The sequence below is a fragment of the Phaenicophaeus curvirostris genome, chromosome 3 (assembly GCF_032191515.1).
Source record: "Phaenicophaeus curvirostris isolate KB17595 chromosome 3, BPBGC_Pcur_1.0, whole genome shotgun sequence".
NCBI lineage: Eukaryota > Metazoa > Chordata > Aves > Cuculiformes > Cuculidae > Phaenicophaeus > Phaenicophaeus curvirostris.
Genome location: NC_091394.1, coordinates 68,923,102 through 68,943,521, shown reverse-complemented (window position 1 = coordinate 68,943,521; position 20,420 = coordinate 68,923,102). Strand labels below are relative to the sequence as shown.

Here is a 20,420-nt window from a genome sequence, read left to right as displayed (position 1 = left end):
TCAGCTCTCTTTCTTTCTTTTTTTTTTTTTTTAAAACAGGCATGGAGAATAGCTGTGTGATTGCAAACTTAATCTGTGTACTTCAGTAAATAACCTCTAACTTATTTATAGCAGCGTGCATTTTGGAAATTACAGCATTTTTATCCCCTATGGACATAGCTTATTATTTGCTTGGTTACTTTACAATTGTGACTGTTTTTGCCACCCACTATATATCGTTCTTCAGTGGTTTTTTTCAGCCACAAATGGGAGGTGTTTGCTTTGTGTAGTTTTGTAATACACAAAACTCTGCTTCCAGAGTTCCTGGAACCCAAAATCTGTAGACTATACTGTAACTTTTTCATCACAGATACTTTAGAGTTTAGTGGATGTAATAATACCATGGGACAGGTGGTGGTTATCAAAAGTACAATTAATCCATATTAATGAGGCACCCTGTGCAATATTTGATAGGGAGTATACAGCATAGACCTAGGATTACAGCCACAGCAGTGCATGTGAGCCTGCAAATCACTTTTTCATCTTTATTTTTTCTGACTTCTGTCGTTAGTATAAAGTAGTAGAGAGTTATGAAATTTGATGGCCTTTGGAGGAAACCCCCCCACCCAAAACTAGTAGCATTTACCAGTGACATTTCTGTGCCTGCTCTGTCATCCCAGGACATCAGGATAAATGGGAGGTGGAATATGCTATGTAAAAGGTATTGGGAAAACAAAGCAGTCCGTAGGTGGCCTGGAGCTTTTTTGGCAGTGTCAAAGTCTGTAAATACTCATTAAGTCACACTTTTTCTCATGTGTGGATGTCCACAGGTACACGATAGAAAAAAACACTTGGGCAACTTATTACTGCATTGAAAGGCTTGAATATTGTCTATAAAAGATGAAGTAGGTTAATTCTCTTTTCCCCTAATTTGGGTATTGGATGTCAAGAACTGCAGAAACCAGAATTATAAACTCATGATTTGGCAGAAAAATTGAAATTGTTTCTAGTATTATTTTTTTAATTGATGAGAATAAATGACTTGAATCTATGTATGCAGCATATTTGGAAATCCAATTTTTTTTCCTCACACATTGGAGAGAGCCCCATGGTTTGCATGCAGAGAGGAGCTCTTTCACATAAATATTTCTAGTAAAGTTCATTACCTCAATAGCTAAAAAAGGCTCTAGGTATCTTTGCCATTCCAGATGCACAAGATTATGATTTTTACTGAAAACGCTAAGGCTCCTCAAGATGTTTCACTGACTCTGGCTGATGATGGAGGAGGTAGGGATATGCCAGTTCTGTAGGTGTCTGGTGCTTCTCAGGGGCACAGGGAACTGTACTTCACTAAGCCACACAGCAGAGGAAGGTGCAGGTGTTTCTGGTGTAAAGTCTGGTCTGTTTGACCTGTTGCTGTAATGGAGATAAAGGCTGGGTGAAAAAACAGTCCAGGTTAGCAAAGCAGTATAACCGCTTTATTAGGTTGGGTGTAACTGTGCACTAAACCCTCTTCTTAGAATAATGAGTTGAGCTGTAGTGCTGTGCTGTTGTGGCCTTTGATTTCAGTTTGAGAGCTACCTTGGTCTAAACTAGCTTGTGGGCTCTGCATGGCAATCAACTGAGAAGTGTAGACTTGCCCAAAGAGAGAAACTGAATTAATGATGGTTTGGACAAAATATGAATTATAAGTCTTCATATAACATAAATCTTACTCAGGAAAATAGATGCTATCATATAACTGTGGAGTGGTAATTATTCATCCCTCTGGAGTGGTTTCAGTACATGAGTCTGAGAAGGGAATTAAGACAGCTAGGGAAACACTCTGCAGGTGATCTATCAACCCTGAACTCTTCAGAAGGCATGAGTCAAGCCTCCCACAAATAATGATATTAAAATTGTTAAATTGTTTTTATTTTTTTTTGTCCTATTTATTTTGGAGTTCTTAATATGTTGTTTTGGGTTTTTTTAACTTGTCAGAATAGGATCTTTTTAGTCAAACCAACTCTTTTTAAAAGGCAATCAAGCTTCTTGTGTAAATGTATAACTGCAAGAACCAAGACTTTAAGACATGAAAGATATGATAAAATTGTTAACATTAGCTAAGCTAGAGATGTTCTGCAGACCTAATTCACTGATAATTCTTCAAGGTCAGTACTGGGTCCAGTTCCGTTTAATGTTTTTTTAATGACCTTAAGTGACGGGACAGACTGTACCTCCAGCAAGTTTGCATAAAGTACAAATCTCAGAAGAGTCGTTGTATTGGATGGTTCTGCTGGCATCTAGAGGGACCTTGACGGGCTGGAGAAGTGGGCTGAAGTGAACCTTATCAAGTTTGACAAGAAATGCAAAACCCTCCCTCTGCAGAGGAACAACTCCAGGCACCAAGACGGGTTGGAGCCACCTGGCTGGAAAGCAGCTTGGCAGTAGAAGACTCAGGGGTCCTGGCAAACACCAAGCTGAACATGAGGCAGCAGTGTGGCCTGGCAGCGAAGAAGGTGAATGGTGTCCTGGGCTGCATTAGTAAGATGTTGCCAGCAGGTTGAGTGAGTTGATTTTTCACCTCTCCTCAGCATTGATGAGGCCACATCTGGAGTGCTGGGTTCAGTTCTGGGCTCCCCATTGCAGGAGAGACATGGACATACTGGACAAAGCCCAACAAAGAGCCACAAAGATAATGTATGGGACTGTAGCATCTCTCCTCTGAGGAATGACTGAGAGAACTGGGGCTGTTCAGCCTGGAGAGGAGAAGGCTCGGGGGATACTCATTAGTTTATGTAAATACCTGAAGGGGGAGGGTGCAAAGAGGATGGAGCCAAGCTCCTCAGTGGTGCCCAGTGACAGGACTAGAAGCAATGGGCGCACACCAAAAGACAAGAGGTTCCCTCTGAATATCATAGAATGGTTTGGGTTGGAAAGGATCTTTAAAGATCATCTAGTTCCAATCCCCCTGCTATGGGCAGGGACATCTTTCACTAGGTCAGGTTGCTCAAAGCCCTATCCATTCCGACCTTTAGCACTTCCAGGGATGCAGCTGCTCTGGGCAACCTTTTCCAGTGTCTCACTGCTGTCATCGTGAAAAATGTCTTCACTAAACACTTTTTCACTGTGAGGGTGACCAGGCGCTGGTGCAGATTGCCCAGAGAAGTTGTAGAGTCTTCATCCATGCAGATATTCAAACGCTCTGAGCAAGTCCTTAGGGACCCTGCATTGAGCAGGAAGGTTGGACCAGGCAGTTTCCATAGGTGTCTTCCAACCTCTGCTGTTGTGTGATTCTGCCGTGATAACTTGATAGAAAATCTGTCTGCCTAACTGAAGGCGGTGGCCATTGATGATTTAGTCACGCAGTTGTATTTGCAGTCAACTGTCTGTACAGAGGGGTAGTTCATCAGAGGGAAGCGTGGGTGTTGACTGCCACTTGGAATAGGCCCAAAACACTGATAAAATTAATTCTGTTACTCCTACACACTGAACCACTGACAGATGCTCTTCTTCCCCTGATGCTTTCTCTAACTCCTTGTCAGCCTATTCAAAAACCGTTATCCATCCAAGGCACAAAAGCAGGTAAATTCCTACAAAACTGCGTAAGCCTTTTAAGGCCAAGTATCTCTGAGCTGTGCAGAGGATTCAGCTGCTTTGCTATTATTGAGCAGCCCAGCAAATCTGTTTAAAAAGAAAAAACAGTGTTTAGAGGCAAAAATAACTAACATTCTATTGTCTGTCTATTATTTAAGAGTAATCTATTTTCCTTTTTTCTTCTGCTCCGTAATATGCTAACAAAGCAACACAGTCCTTGCCGCATCTATTTTCACTTGCACTTATGTGGAGCTAGGATGGAAATAGAAAGTGAGTATAATTTTTATATCAGTTGTTTTGGAGGAAGAACCAGAGGCAATATAAAGCAACACATAGCTTGTATGTAGTTCCCATCACTGAGTAAGAAGCATCTGACAATGCAGTTCCTGCTATTGTATTTGCTTGCCTGATGCTTCTTAAACTTTCAATATTAAATTTAAAATCTTGGGCAGATATTGATGTTGTGCTGGAAGAAATGTGGTGTAAGTAGAGACTCACATATTTAAAAAGAAGATAAGAAAAAGCATTACTCTTCTAAGAGTATTCAGTAGCTGTTAAAACTTGCCTTAATAAATTTTGGAGTCTGTGTGTGGTCACTGCTGCCATGGCTCTGTCAACATTTTAGGCATGGTAACAGCGAAGCAGGGTGAAAATGTCTATTGCTTTCAGAACTTGCTCAATGTAGCTGTGATTTATGGACACTGAAATATGAAGTATGATGATAGTCAATCACTGAGCATGCTTTTTTTTTTAACAAAAACAGAGCTCTTCATTTTTTCCTTTGTTACAGCTGTCGAGTGGCAAATTTTCTATTTTGCTGTCTTAGCATTTTATAACAATTTCTTTTTTTATCTAAAGAACTCAAAATCCAGCCACCCAGCCTGGATAAGAAATAACAACACCCTCCAGTCCTCCAAATCTTGAAGAAATTGTTCTGAAAAAGGCTGAAGCTTTTTTTTTAAATGAACTGCTTTGAGACTTGGCAGGCTCTGATCACATGGAGAAGTGTACATAATGTGGTCACGCTGCGTGAGCATGTACCCACTTAGCCAAGAAATTGAGATATGACTCTAAAGGCAGAGAAATAACCCTTGGATACAATGAAAAAAACCTATGCTTGTTAGAATTTGGTGACTTTGCATTAGTAGGGTAAGAGAAAAAGTGCTTAAGCAATTTCTTGATTAATGACTGTATTGGAAGGAATGAAAGATTGCTTACTTGTTCCCTGTGAAACCTCTCATTCTTTATTTTCATTGCAGTCAGTGGGCTTTTCGAAAGGCAGTGGGCTCTTAGGAACCAGTTCTACACTCGGTATAAATTTGTTTAAAGCATGTCTTTGTAGAAAAGCACAGTGCACATGTTTAACTCTTCTGAAATCTTCTGGAAGAAATGGAGTGTTAATTTAAAAAATTAAAATATTTAAATTCTAACCTTCTACAACATGAAATCCCAATCAAACTTTTCAGGTCTTTTGCATACATCAGAAAGAAATCTAAGTATCATATGAGTTTAATTTATTTGTAATCTGTGCTCATTAAATATTGAGGTAGACATCTTAATCTGAGTGGTAATGATAAATTGATTGCTAATCTGTCCTTCCACTTCAGGAATTCAGTTACTTCTTTTCCTATGGCTTTATACGTTTGTAGTTACCTAAAAGTGTTTTAATCTTTCAGATTGGGTAATGACTGCTCCCCTTCACTCATCTTTGGGAGCCCGGTGCCAGACCAGTCTACTTACCACCTGAGTACTCGGTTTTGCTCCCTCTGAAGCCTGTCAAGACTGTTCTTGGCAGCTGGCTTGGCAGGGCTGCTGGAGACGAGACTGAAATGCACCCTGCTTCTTCCAGTCATAGCTCGGTAAACAAGCTTGGATCCTCTGCTTGGCAGGAGCCAGTGCTGGCACTGCTGCCAGCCTGTGGGAGAGATGCAGAGCAGCAGCGATGCGTGGCAGCGAATACAGTCTCTCTTTCTGGGTCTCTTGGTGACTTGAATCACACACTGCTGTAATGTGAAGCTTTGTGAAATATTCTTGTACTTCTGCAAGATGTATTAAGAGTGTGCTAAGCTTTGGCCTGGTGTACACACCAGCTATCAGTGGTGCATGTAGCTAAAACTGTAAATTATAGTAAGCCAGTGGAAAGGAATAATGTATGGCTGGGTTCAGTTAGGCTAGGTTTGACATGCTGAGCAGTCATTTGAGCTTTAAAAAAAAAAAAAAAGGAGTTTGGCAGTGATTTAGAATCATTCCATTCACTCCATTAAAAAAAGTTGGTGACGCAGCATTGATTTCTCCATTTTCATCTTCTCTCTTCATAGGGCAAACTTGGATTTGAAGATTTATCACTGCAAAGAGTTTCCTGTTTATTAGGCTAGGTGTTAATTCCTCCAGCCTCGTTGATCAACCTTCAGATCTAAGAGTATTCCTGTGCCCAGGGATGTAATAGTCCTAATAATAATTGAAAGGTGAGGATTTTCCTCCTTTAAAGTGAACTAAAAACAGTCTGTTCAGGATTGTGATTGATCACATCCTTGGTAGGCTTGCAGGTGTACTTTGGCATTCATACAAATGTTTGCCTGCTTTACATACTCAGTGCCAGTTTACTCAAGTGCAGTCGTATATCTCGTAGCTAATGTTCAAAGCAGACAGCCCTGCTTTATTTAAATAAGGCCGTGTGTAAATATACAATGTAGAAATTCTTGTGCTATTTTATAATTAAATATCTGAGAATAAGGTGATTGTCTTCACGTATCTTTTAGGGTACTTACAACTCGTTTGCCAAGCGTGAAGGTCATGGCATCAGGGTCCCAAAATTTTTATGACTGGCTCACACATAACACAACTTTCAGTTTGGGGGATTTATTTTTTTCTGGTGTATTTTGGGGCCTTCTTCTGTACCTGGTTAATGTAATAACAACATTCCAGTATTTTAACCTTAAAAATATAAAATCAAGTGAGCAGTAGAAAGCATACTAACACTATCTTGGCTACTTGTAATAAAATGAACAATGTTCTTTGTGTTCCATTCATGAAGATCTAGGTTTTTGTTTAATTTAAAATGCATTTTTCTTCTCCATCTCCTCCCCATTTTGTTAACCAATTCACAATCTTAAAACATGTTAAGCAGTTCTTTCACTCTGACTTTATCGTGTATGAACTTTATCTGTAGCATGGTCTTCATGATTTAAAGAGCAGTTGCTAATTCCCTTATACCTGAAGCTTCATGCTAAGCATACCAAAGTCTAAATACCTTTTGCAAGCAATGACTTCACTCCTTAGTATAAAGTGTATACATTTTGTTTTATGCTCTAGTATGTGAATCAGGCAAAGGCAACAGTTTTGACTTTATGCCATAGGGCTACTTTTGTTTCCTTGACATGCTTATAAGGATGGCAGTGTAAATAACAGAAGTACTCTTTCTATAAAGTGACAGTTGACAAAAATAATTATTTGAAGAATAGCAGTAACCTGTATTCTTTCTTTTACTAATAGGTAACTAATATACAGGTGCTTATGCAATATTATGTATGGGATAAATTTTCCCTGGCCTTTTATTTGCACAATACAAATGTTTCGTATGAAATGCAGATGTATAGCTATGGTTGTATTTCGTTACTCTTCTCAGCTCCTTTAAAAGTCTTTGTAGCGGGGATTTAAAATGACAACTATGATGTTAGTCTTTGATGTACCTTTTGAAGAGACGTAATTTCATATCCCACACTTGGTTTTTGTTCTTGGTCGAAGTTGTAGCCCTGAATTGGGTCATGGTGGTGGTGGGAGGGAGGGAGGATGGGGCACAATACTGTGGTTTTGTTTTTAAAGGAGGTAAAATATGGTACTTGAGACTACCACGCTGTCTGGGCAGCGACGGTGTAGTGTGCAGGCTTTGCCCAAGGTCAGAAGCAAGAAGGGGCGCTGCGGTGTGGTGGCATGGTGGGAGCTGCGTGACTGGTGACTGTGGGCTTCCCGCCGGAGCTGTCCTGCACAGGGGGATCCGCTGCTGGCTGCCGGGGTGAGCACAGAGCCATTCTTCCGCCTTCACTTCCTCGGCTCTTTAGCCCCCATTGAGCAGCGAACAGTGGCGGGGGACAAAAGCTGTATACACTGTACAAACAGAGCACCAAAGCGGCAGTACACTGACTCATTCTTCGCTCTGTGTGAGAACTGAGGGGGACTCTATTCACCGCCTTTGTGCCGGTGTCTGTCAACAGCGCTGTTTGAGGCCAGCCCCATTGTGCCGGCCAATGTTTCTTATTGACCCGAGTCTGTGCCCGCAATGTTCCCAGGGTCGAAGTTGCGAGCGAGAGAATGTTTGAAAAGGGGTAATCGTGGGCTAAATGCGTTTTGCTGCATTGTCGTCCGACCTATTAAATCTAAACTGTGGTCCGCGTTCATGCAAACAGGTAATTATGTAGTCACAGCTGCAGCCATTGACATCTGGTTACCGCCCCTTGGAAAAAGGGGATGGGGCACTTGCCTCTCCCTCCAGGCTCTCAAGCACTGAACTTTAATGATATTAACTGAAAATAGAGGCTGGATTAGGAAGACTGACAGGTCAACGAGGTGGATACTTTATCCATGAAGGGAGAAGTAAGTCCAAGTGCAGTTGCTGCCTTACACATCAGATTTTTCCCATAGCTGTGGGCTTGGCTGGGCTCTAGATCCAGTTATTAGCGGTTTTAGATCAGGAGAGGCTGCAAGATAGTTTTGTCATCATGTCTTGCAGAATGTTTGTGCAGAACAGCTCTGCAAACAGCCACCACATCAAGTAATTTTTTTTTTTTTTGTCTAAACCAAGTAACTTACAATGGCTCTTGTCCCTAGAGGGTGGGTTGCCAGGATTTCCAAATAACAAATCTTCATTATCAATAGGCCAGCATTTCAAAACTTAGTGGTAACTGTACAAGGGTAATAAAACATTGCTGGCAATAAATTATTTTAGGGCAACTGCTTTTTCTTTTAATGTACTTTGGAACTGAGGTGTAGTATTTGCATGTAAATTAGTCTGAGACATCTTCTCTCTCACCCCCCTCTCTTCCCCCTTCTTGCTGGGAGGGAAAAAGTCTCTACTGAACATACATAATTATTAAAACTGTGTGTTCTTCTGTCCTGTGCAGTTTTCAGTGACAGGGTAGACAACAACCACTATGGAAATTAGGTTAGGAAATGAGAAAGGGTTACACGGCCCCGGATGACTTCTGTGGCGCATCAAAGCTGAGAGCACACTCAGTGGTGGGTAGCCCTGGCTGTGGGGCAGGAGGGGAATGCCGCCAACTGATAAATCCCTGCTTTAAGTGATCTTTTGCTGGAATGAATGTTTAAGCTGCTTCTTGCATGTGCTTCTTGCAGTGCTGTTCTGCAGGAGCCAGTTCTTATGAAGAGCTGTGGCAATGTGGAGTGTAATGCAACAGGGACAGTAGGTGCTACAAGTTATAAACAAATATATATATACACAAAATCCGTAATAGTCATAGGAGGACTGTAGTTGCCAAAAGTCCCTGTCCTGAGCAGGAATGAACATGACGTGTTCATTGTCCTGAACATACCTGAACAGGCATGTCCCTGTTCCTGAGCAGAGGGCTGGCTTGTCACTCATGGAGCAGGGAGGGCGAAAAGCCGGTCCGCTCAGAGTCAGGGGAACTTGCTTGTGTTGTGGATCTCTAAAATCATCTTGTACAGGCATCTGTCAAGTAATTAGCTTTTTCTCTTTTTGTCACTTGTTTTTTGCTTGATTTGTACCATTTTCAACTCCTTACAGGTCTCTATAGAACTTACTGACTCTTATATAAGAACTAAGAGTAAAAATTCCACACCCAAAAATATTTCAAATGTATCCAGAAATGTGTTGTCATATTTTTCAGGCGGAGCACAGCAAGGAAAGACCAAGTCCATCTGCTAGCAAAAGACAGTTCAACTATATTTGCACAATTACCTGCTTCTGTGGCTCTTCAATACTCATTGTCGTAGGAAGGAATAAATTTCCTTAGGGACTTCTCTAGGATATACCAGGGCTAAATACATTCTCTTTGCTGCCTGCGTGTCAAGACAAATTTTTCCACATGTGTGAAAACCTGTATTTGTGCATTCCCCAGTAGATTTTTTAACTTTATAAAAATACTAGATGGTCTTAGGTAGTTGTTTCTCATGTATGTGGCTCTGTCTTCTAAACAATTTGGCCAGTTTCTCTGCTTGAAAAAAGGGAAATATTCAAAATCGACTATTTCCTCTTCAGCACCCACTTTTTTTTCTACTGAAAAAGGAATACCTAAGAATAATATTTATCTGAAGGATTCAGTCTGTCTAAAACTGTGTTCTTCTCAGCTGTGTTATCCGTTGGGAAGATAAATGAGACTGAAGATTTACTTTAGAAGACTGTCAGTGCCTTACAGTTTTAAAAATACTTTAATTCTATGACTTGGAAAACCTGTTCTACTCCTAATATGAAAAGTCAGGAAATTCTTGAAGTGAGAATTCCCAGTAGGGATAAAGAAGCTTTCTGGTTAAATTGTTTTTTCCTGACTTACCCAATAAGTAAAACTTGAGCAAACGTTTAACTTGGGTACTGCAAGTTTGATGCCATGTCCACTCTCTGATATCTCAGCTGTAGTTCTGAATATCTCTTCAGGTAATTCAAAAGGAGTTACAAGAATATATTTTTCGAAGAGGCAAAATGAGCTCTTATCTCTAGATACATCACCTAACTTATTGAAATAGGTATTAACCACAGCAGCATTCTTGTGCCTTGGGAAGATGGTGCTGTACAGTGAAAGGAAGATTGAAACCTAAATGTAAAAGTAATTATGTGCTTGGTGATTGAAGCATTATGGTAGTACTATCAGTGGAATTAGGAAAACCTTGCATGGTGTATGTAGCTTGGCTTCATGCTTCAGCAAACAAGGCACTGCAGACAAACTTCTTACAGTTCCGATCAAAAGAGAGCAGAGGATGTAGACTTCTTGGATACGCACTGAAAACTGATTACCTGCACATGCAATACCTGTACTCAACATCCTAGTCCACTCTTCATGGAGAACAACGGCAATGTGGGCTCAGTGTGGATTTCCCAGAATGAAAAATTAATAATGACTTTGTTGATCTAATTAATTTTCTCTAAGCAGTGGGAACTTGCAGAAGTAAAACCAGGCAAATAAGCATGAAGTATTTCAGTTAAAATAAATAATGTTTTAGTTTAATATGAGTTACTCTATGTGAGACTGATCACAATGCAACACTATTATCCATCAATCAGTATCTCTTCATGTACTGGAAGTGGAAATGAATAATATTCATTCTGAAACTAGTTTACTTACTAGTGAAGTGAGCCCTCAATATAATACATACATATGCAATTTATATATGATGCGTATGTTGCCATAATATGAATGGTCATAGTTTGTGTACCTTTCTTAGAAGGAGAATGAAGTGTGAGTCAAAAAAAAGAAAAAAGGTTTCTAGCAGAAATTAGTTGGCTTATTTCAACAAAGGGCCCCAGGGTATCATAACCTACGTATAAAACCAGCAGTATGCTTTGCACGCATTGTCCTTGCGAGTTCAAGTTAGTGGAAACTAAAATAACCTTTCTAAAAATATATTTGGGGGCGTACCCTTTGAGTACTGGAAATAACGTTCTGATAGCACAGTTGTGGGACAGCCCTTTTCTAGTACGTAGGATCTGTGGATTGTGGCTATAAAGAAAATACAGAAGTGAAGTGTAGGAATGGGCAATACCTATAGATGAAGGCTCACCTGTCACCACTGCTCCTTTTAGAATTTGTCTTTGCAAAATCTATAGGAAAGGATTTGTGGTTCTGTGAGCTCCCAATACAAACAATTGAATGTTAACAATTTCCCTTATAAACATTTTTTCAGGTTTAAAAAAGTGCACTTATCTCAGTAGAAAACTGGAATAGCACAAAACATTTGAAATTATTTTTACTAACTTTAAAAAGATGTAACTAATTTAAAGCCAACTATTTATTTCTATTTTAAAATGCACAGTATTATCTAATACTGTGGCAACATTATGAGCATGTTCACGTAGGGCATAGTTTTCTGGATGTGTCAAAATAAAGAGATCAAATGTCGCTTTACATAAACACAGCTATAGGGAGGATCAGGTGTTTTAGTTGTTAACACACCGTCTAAAGGAGGGAATTTCACTTAAAAAAAAAAAGCAAAAATTCTCTGCAACCAAGATCTGTTCACTAATGGCATTGAAAGGCAGCTCTATTTTTCCTGCCATAGGGGTTCCTGCACAGTAAGAGTGAAGAATTGGAGTTGCATTACAAATTACCTCATTTAAACTGTATAAAATCCAGATTTATTGCCCCAAAGTAATCAAAAGCTTCCATTACAAATGTGCTGTTATACTCCGTAATAGGAGGGCAAGTAGTTAATCAACTCATTTTTCTGGTTTTGTAACTCTTTAAAAGTTGAAACAGTTGGCTTTTTGCTACTGCTTTTATTGCGTGCAGACGTTTCTCATATTCAAGTTAAGATTTCCCGCTGCCCCCTCAGTTTCTACAGTGAAATTAACTTTGTTCATCAGTCAATCACATTGTGACTTAGGTTAATTTTCATTAGGGAAGATTTCTGTTTATAGGCAGGATGCAGTGGTTAAACAGGGGGTTGGAACAAGAAAATATAGATTACAAGCATTTCAAGTCACCCTCGACATGGGTTTCCTTTTACTCCCTCTGGCTATTGTCACAGCTTCCCCTCTTTCAGTTTGATGGTCGTTATTCTTTGCATGAGACCAATAGATGGTATTGATAGTTCACCAAATGTTTTGTTTATATTTGATCTCTCAGAAAATAGAAATGCAGCTCTAGCTCCTTCAGGATTCCTCTTTACCCTAATGACAAAATTTGCTGCTCTGCAGTATTCGAGAGTGAAACATAAAGCTATTTGAAGAGTAAAGAATTTTCAACATCCTATTCTTGCTTTATTTTTTTTAAGGAATTTCTGTTCTCTGATAATGTGAGATCTCTCCGTTTTTCTTTGAAGGAAAAGAGACATGGCAGTACACACCAAATTCATGCAGGAAGAATGATTCTTCTATTTTAGAAATGCTGCTAAAAGTCATAGTGCCAACTAGCTGTTTAATTTGTCTTCATTTATAGAATCGGTGATGTAAAAACTTGGAGGGCTTGGAGCTCTCACAGTACTAGTAACAGGAAAGCTACTTGGGTATTTCTAGAAAGATGGTGTGTATGCCTTGTTTGCTTCTGGAGAAGGTAGGTGCAACAGAGGGTTAACTTTCTGACGTACTGAAGTGTCTTAATTAGAGCTTGGCAAAGAGCCATGGTCAGTAGAAAATATGCTGTGCCTGAGACAGGAGCAGTGGTTTGAGCCTCTGTCAAGGTCTGCTGCATCCACCAGCACTGTCTGCTTGTGCCTACCTGTTGTGGGAAAGTAAGATGCTGCACAGACCTGAAACAAAGCAGCTGAGCATTTTCCCATCCAGCTTCACCACTGTTGTCTTAGAAAGGATGTGGGGATGCAGAGACTGGGGGGAGATACCTGTCAATAAAAGCAGGTTTTAGCAGCAACTCCGTGCACATGGTGGCTGCAGTTGGAGGAGGGGCTAGTTAAAAACTGCAGAGGAAATCTGGTTTTGTATGTTCTAGAGAATGAGGAGAACATTTGCCTTAAAAGGGCAACATGTGAGAATTTGAAGTTGAGGCTGAAAAGATTTTAAAACATTGCTGGCCTGTGGTGATGCTTTTCAAATTAAGAATGACTGCAATTTTTTTGAAGAATGTTGATGCTTTATTTGTAAGAATTTTTAATAGCCACTGTTTTCCCAAGGTTATGGCCTATTTACAGTCCTGGTAGGAAAAATATTATATTGGGTAGCTTAATTAATCATATATTGTCATAAGATGGACAGATTGATGATACAGGTTAAATATAAAACAAAACACCAAACCTAATATTTAAAAACCAAACAACAGAACTCCCAGTAATTTCAGAACATGGTTGTTGGGTCCTAAAATGAGAAATACAGAGATACAGAGGAAGTTTCCAGAGGCATCAACAGTAGTTAAACTTATGTCCTTGAATTTCAGTGGAAATTAAAACACCTAAATCTAGTCTGGGAAGGCCTGAAAGTCATTTCCTTTTAGGTATGACAACATTAATAATGTATTGTAATTTGACTCTATGAAACTGCAGAACCAAAAATAGTCTTTACTAGTATTAATATTTAATAGTAACAAGATTGAATCAAAACCATGCTTATGTGTATCTTCAGTAGGCTCTGTTTACTTCAGTGGGAGTCTATATTACATAGTAAATTGCATCAGATGTAACTGCAGAGTGGAAGCCTTGCCTGATTTGTTAGGTGTTGAGTGGTCATTTAATCCTTGCCACTTGTGTGCATTACAATAATCTGTTACTTTTACACCTTACTGGAACATTTCTCAAGTTTCTGACTCTAGCCTTGCCTACTGAATGACGGCAGAGTGGCAGTGCTAGTGCTGGCTTTGGGTGTGCTGTCTTGGTAGGTACTGTTACAGACTTGTTCTGCACAGATTGAGTGGGTTCTGATTGTATGGAGAGAATTCTAACAAATCAGCTGTGAAATACAATCTGCAGTTTGCTCTTATAAAAACTCATTTGGAATGAGAGTCATTGTGGAAACATCTCCCTTTATAGTGCCTTCTACTCGCAAGTTTGACTTTTTATCTGGGATCATGCATCGTTTCAGAGGAAACCATCACAACATTCCAGCAATGAAATTCCACCTTTGCAAAGCATAAAGGGGTCTGTTTCCACAGCATTCATTCATAGTGCATGCTGCTTCAGAAAAGCAGGGCCTTTTTTGTCAAGAAGAACAACAGCTTAGGTCTTATTCCATGAAGGTGGGTTACCTGATTGAAAAAGGTGATCTCTCTTAATTTATAATAAGCGTGGATAGTAAAGAATTCTGGGTCCTGTGAATTAACAGAGGGGCAGCGAAAGCTTCCCAATGCACGTACCTGATTGGAATATAAGGTATTGAGCTTCTTGGAATTACCCACCTGCATTATGCCTTTGAGCCAGTCAATCTTCTTATGTGTGCTAGTAGGAAAGACACTTAGTTGTATGCTAGGGATAGCTGAAGCATCTCTTCCCTGTCCATTGAAGACATGGGTTATTCCTACCAGAGAAGGCACATAGGAGAACAGATGATATCCTTGAGCATGGAAATGTTTTCATCTGACTAGACTGGTCTTGGTACACGCAGCTTCTGCCGAGTTAATTATACTCTAGAAGTTGTGTGTTTACATTTTCTGCATTTTTTTTCTAGGAAAAATATTTGGATAGTCAGTGATCTGCTCTGCTTTTCCAAATGTTTGTGCAATTTTGTAAATTAGAAATAGAAGAGTGAAGTCAATATTCTAATACATTACTATAGACATGTAGTTTGCATGCATGTTTGTTTATTTTAAGGAATGTAACAGATCTGTGTAAATTTCTGTTTAGACACTTTTAAAAATATCAATTTGACCCAGTTATCTGAAAGCCGATCAATTAAGATCTACCATGAAAAAGTATATATTGCAGTGCATAACAAATGTTTACGGTGAAGAATTCCCTATCTTAATTATTTGAAAATTAGGTATATAGCATATGTGCTTCACTGATATTTTTTTAATGTTCAATGTCACTCTTTCTGATAAAACACCTTTGCTTGTGATTCATGTAAGCTAGGAAGAAACATTGATGTTTGAGCCTTAGCTTGTAAAATGTGTTAAGGAATGGGGTTTAATTATAAAAAGTCCTGAAGATAAAAGTATGTATTTGCAAAAATATTTGCTTTTTAGATGTACTTGTCAGTATACTGGATATGCTTATTTTATTATCTGAGTTGTAGTGAAATTGTTTGTGTAGTATTAGAAGGACAGTTATTAAGTGGCTGAAAACTGTGTGCCTATATACATTTATATGTAAATGTATAAAACAGAGATACTACTTCTTGGATTGTGTTTTATTTCAAGATTAGTTGAACAGAGGATAGTGGCAGCCAGACTGTTGCCAACTAAGAATACAAGTCAGTTATACTATTAAGTTGTAATAGGTGTTGCACATTTTCATATTTCTTGTTTTGTAGCCATGCGGGTTTGTAAAATGCAATGATTGGTGAGAAATGCCTCTTACTGGCATCTTCACCGACTTTTGAAAATGGTAAAATGGGGTGCAACAGGTTGCAGGAATGAAATAGCGATTATGATCCTGGCTGCAGTGTGGATGTTTAGCATCAGCAGACTTTCCTTGGGGAAAAAGCATGTGTACTTGCTGCAATGTGCTTATGCATTTTATGGTTCCTATGTATGTTGTGTTTTATTTTATACAGTTCATAGACTAATGGAATAAATGTATCTAGAGCTGTAACTGGCCATGAGACCATTCTGGACCTAACTCAAGTTCTTGAAACACTGTCTTGGTATTGTGATTTAAATATTGTTTAGCTTCAGTGGCCCCTGCCTGGAAGTGTTGCCCCCTCCTTGTAAGTGCTCAAGGCCTGGTTAGATGAGGCCTTGAGCAGCTTGGTCTGGTGGGAGGTGTCCCTGCCTATGGCTTGGGGTTTGGAAGTAGATGATCTTTAAAGTCCCTTCCGACTCAAACCGTTCTATGACTCTGTGATTTTATGATTCAGTGAGGCTTCACAAAGTATAAACTTGGGCAGACTGGATTCTGACATCGTGAGTTTTACTGTATTTGAGTGACTACGGTTAATGTTAAGAGGGAGTGAATTCATAGGTGAAAAAATCAAGACTTGATCTTTGGCTTTGTTGTGCGATTGTGCAGTATTTTGTATAGCACTTTTGCTGCAATTTTTCTCTCCACAAAGAAAATTAATTCCTCCCTGTCCAGAGCATTTTCTGTTTAAACTCAAATATGTGAAGCAAGGACAGCAAAATTAGAAGGGCTGGATTTGAAAAGATAAGTGAATCTATCTACATTTAAGCTAATTCATTTTTAAATGTAATAGAATCCCACTCAGCCTGTCATAGGTGACTGTAAACTTTAGAGAAATAATGTAATTTATTGTATGATGAGTTGCATTATATTTGTTTAGGAAATTAAATAATTTCCTTCATTGCATTATATTGTACAAAACCCTAGAAGACAAGATGATGAGTAACAGTCCCGTTGGGTTTGTTTAAAAATGTGTAAAATTAACATACAATTCTTTAAAAAATAGTATTGAGGTCAACAGGTTTTGTGGACAGAAGGGAGGTAGTATGTGTCAGAAAGCTAACATCAGTAAGTGTTTCTGTGCCATCTCAGTGACCTTCTAATAGCCAACTGGGAAGGCAGAAACTATAACAATACATACAAAACTAATCTTAAAACCAGTGTGTCATTATCAGTGAGTTGTTCATTGTCTGAATGAAAAGATACATTGAGTTTGCTCAGTGCCTTGACTTAATGGTAGCTAGCAGCATTTTCATTAATGATCAGAGTAATGGAATACTGAATGTGCTCATTAAACATGTAGGTGATACAAAGCTGAGAGTGGCGGCTAATCCAGTTTCAGAGTTCTTTAAATTGTAATATGGCCTTAGGTTTCAAAATTAAGTTGACAAGATGGAGAAAGGGTCTGGAAAAAAAAATTGGTAATCAGAAGGTACGGTTACAAAGTGTTGGACGCAGGCAGAAATCAGTTATGCAAATGGGGATCAAATGGTAGGCAGCAGTTCTGCGGAGTAAAACCTGGCTGTTCCTGTAGATGTGAAACTTAATGTGAAGCAAGAAAATTGTTGTGCCCTCCCCCAAAGTAATAACAACCAAAGACTTATTTTTAATTATCTGGAAAATGTTATTACTTTAATTCATGGTGATTTTTTTACCTTTCCCACGTTGGTGATCCATACCACTCCCTCCTCTCCATCCTCCCCATCCACCTAACTTGTCTGAGAAAGCAGTGAGTCTGTCCTTTTGTTGAGAGGATTTCTTAGGCCTGATGATGGGACAAATCCTTAAGTGTTGTAAAATGTGCTGGATTGGGAAGACAGCGTTGGCTTTTCCTTGTTTTATTGAGGAGAGCCCCGTAGCTGCCGTCATCATGATCAGGACAGATAGTCACTGGTCAAAGGACACTTTTGTGGCCTTTCAGGCCATTCCATGATCACAGTTGTAATTAACTGAAGCACTGACACTGTACATGACCTCCTCTCATGCCAGATGAAAATCGGTCACAATATTATGATGCATTTTTGGTGAATAAAGTACTTTATCAAGGGTTTACCTCAATATAGAAGGATTAACAGACAAGAAGCTTTTTCCCACAACTACACAGTGACAGAAAATGCACTTTTTTATTGCAAGTTCTCCTGGTTTTGATTAAGTTACATTAAAACAAGTGCTGAGCCACTTACATCCATTTTTGTAGGTATAAATACATGAAAGGAGTAACATTTTGTTCAGCATGCAATTTTCAAAGATTTTTGGGGTTTTTATTCCTTCAAATGATGAAAGCAACCGTACAAACATAAAAAATGTAAACCAATTAAAGTAAGACTGCGTTCCTGGTGAGAAGAAAGAGCAACTTCTTGCTGAATTACCTTTAGTTTAGATTCAGACTTATTTTTTGCATCAATAATTTTACTCCAATGATTTTTAAAAACTTCTCATGTTTGTTTGAACAACAGAAAGTTTCCAGGGCCTCTGTGTTTTCCTTTTCAGTGACTAATTATTGCTTCCAGGTAAACGATGAGTCTCCTGGTCTTTGAGTATTTTGTTTTAAGTATAAGGGTAGCTTTTAAAGGCTTTGCTTCCCTCTAATCACAACTAGTTAGGGGATATTGGGAAAGAGTTGAGGTTTTTAAGGTGTTTTGAATGGATGCAGAACACAGAATTGAGAGGAAGAGAAGTATTTCCCAGCTGAGGTCTCCAGATTCCCGGTGCATCATCCTCCCTCCAGCCTGTCTGGGGGCTGATTTCCTATCACCAAAGCCTCTCATTGTGGTTGCCAGTGGCTTTTGGTGGCAGAAACAAGAATGTAGAAATGGCTATTTTGTATAAGACAGCAGTACCTCTTGCAGTAGCCGGTCTCCAGCAGTAGCCAACGCCTGGGGAAGCCTTAAGGACAGGGCAACATCAGAGCAGTGCTTTTGTTCAGCTCCCAACAGCCTGTGGCTGCAAGGGCTTCCAGAGCAAGAGGTGATGTCCTTGTGGTGAATAGCTCTTCACTGATCTCCTCTGCCCCAGTAAAACACTCTCTGAACTTCTGTCAGCTGTTTTAGCATCTGCAGTAACTTATGATGGAGTATCACAGCCTATGTGATAAATTAAGTTGCTTTTTCTTAGCTTGTCATGCCAAATTCTATTTAATGCCCACTTATTCCTGCATTAGAAGCAACAATGAACCATTTTACCCACTCTATGCTTTCCATGACTCGGGACTCAAATGTGTTCCTGTTGTCACACAAAACTGGAGTTTACCAGGGGTCAGGAGCAGAGGGTACCAGTCACACTGTTCAGCCCTTTCTTTTTGAGGCTCAAAAGTCCTAGATATTTTTTCCACTGTTCTCTGAACACTTGGAATTTTAACTATATCCTTTAAGGCCATTATTTCCTACAACAGCATAAAATATTTTTTGTTTAGTTCTCTCCATCTTCTGTAAAGCCAAATACTCTATTTGCTTTTTGACAGCAGCAGAGTCTGAAGAAGATGTTTTCTTTAAAATCATCTCTTGTAACCCCATAATCTTATTCATGAGCAACAGAAAGTAGTTTAGTGTGCGTGTAAATTTTGGATATTTTTCTGCCAGTGCGCAATGCTTCATGTTTAGCTGCTTTGAATTTCATTTGTCACTTTCAATCCCATTCAAGCTACTCTGTGAGGTGCTTATACAGCTCTGTGCAACTAGCTTTATTTTTACTAACATAAATAGTTGTAACCTCCTTATTGATTTTTGAGAGAGAATATTTGTATACAGATTCCTGTGGTACTTTGTTGATGATTTCCCTTTATTGAAAGAATTAACCACTTTATTCTTCAATGTGATGATTATCCTTCTCATTCCACAACAACTTAGCATGGTGTTCTGTGTGAATGGGGTTTGGTTTATGATTTCCTTGGAAGAGACCTCTGAAAACCCCTGGAAATGCAAATAAATGTTTTGGGAGTGATACAAATCTGTAGTTTACCTATTTTCAGCTTCCCACCAAGGCATCGAATCTTAGTTACATAGTCTCTCTTAGTTTTCCCACTGAAAAAGGAGGCAGGAGTGCATCTAAGGGACTGCCTCTCCTTCCCTTTAGAGGCTGGAGTGGCTCTTGTACACCATCCGGACCAGATTGTGCCAGTCTTATGAGGTAACCAGTGCTCTGGGCTAAGGGAAGAGGAAAGCAAAATTTGAGGTAAATCCAGTGAGTAGGAAAGGAGATAATGTGAAAACTTAAAAGGGCATGAATGGGATGCTGGCAATCATCTTTAGTGTTCTTTAAAAGTAACCTTTTTTTTTTTGGCACATGGACCATTCCTGTCCACAGTTTCAGCAATGTTGTGTGATACGGGACTGTTTGTTGAAGCTGGAGAAGCAGTTTCTTTAGAGTAATCTCTTTGACTCCACTGGAAGCTTGCTCTCATAAGAGGTTGTTGGATAAGTGATACCACCTTGTTTAACTGCTGGCCACCCTTTTAGACTAGCCCTGCCCATGAGTCATTCTTCTAAAGCATCCTGCTCTGCACAAGCATGTGTGCTGGAGTATACACGTCTCATCCTTGCAAGGGTACACATATATCTCTACAACTTTTAACTTGCTATTAGCTTTTTCAAAGAGCTTTTTAAAAGAACTTAGTTTTAGTGTACTGGTTATTAGAAACAGTGAGTAAGAGATTGGATACCAGCTCATGGTGACCTCTGTGT

The 20,420-nt window shown here is 39.3% G+C and overlaps 1 protein-coding gene and 1 long non-coding RNA gene across 2 annotated transcripts in view; one reads left to right on the top strand and one right to left on the bottom strand.

The window, feature by feature from the left end:
• The window catches only part of TPD52 (tumor protein D52), a 132,855-nt gene that overhangs the window by 77,950 nt on the left and 34,485 nt on the right, over positions 1–20,420 (top strand). The gene's annotated exons all lie outside the window — the stretch shown is intronic.
• Positions 4,010–5,685, bottom strand: LOC138719225 (uncharacterized). The gene is made up of 3 exons (XR_011337191.1): positions 5,296–5,685; positions 4,774–4,935; positions 4,010–4,256 (listed from the first exon to the last, which is right to left on the bottom strand). It is a non-coding gene; the product is annotated as an uncharacterized lncRNA (long non-coding RNA).